This window comes from Calidris pugnax, unplaced genomic scaffold, assembly GCF_001431845.1.
Source record: "Calidris pugnax isolate Ruff unplaced genomic scaffold, ASM143184v1 scaffold18, whole genome shotgun sequence".
Lineage (NCBI taxonomy): Eukaryota > Metazoa > Chordata > Aves > Charadriiformes > Scolopacidae > Calidris > Calidris pugnax.
In genome coordinates this window covers 14,427,778-14,428,246 of record NW_015090812.1, presented here as the reverse complement: position 1 = coordinate 14,428,246, position 469 = coordinate 14,427,778, and positions in this window count along the sequence as shown.

Sequence of the window (469 nt, the reverse complement as noted above, 5' to 3'; positions counted from 1 at the left end):
GTTTTGTTTTATTCCCCACAAATCAGGGGGTGCTTCTGCCTTAATTATAGGATAAAGCTGGAAAGGACAGTCCTTTTGGGAGGTTTTCGTGCAAAAGATAGTCTTACCTTTATTTATATATAAATCTAGAACTGAATCTATGTGGGGTTTTTTGTAGCCATTTAAATAGTATGTTACATCAAAAGCATGAGTTATTTCTTCATTGGCATAAGTACACTGGAAAAATACTAAGTAGCAACTTTTCAAGCCAATTGTACCTGGACTTGGCAGAAAAGAAGCAGGGGTTTGTATGTAAGTATGTGTGACCTTTCAGCAGAGCTGTCTTGCTGCCATTTATCTAAATTACATGGTGTTAAAAATACAGCCAGACAAGCCTGACTCTTTATTAATTATGTGCACATTCTGCTTTGACAGCCTGAAAACTAATTTTATGATCACATCAACTTGCTTTTTATCCGTTCGGATGAGG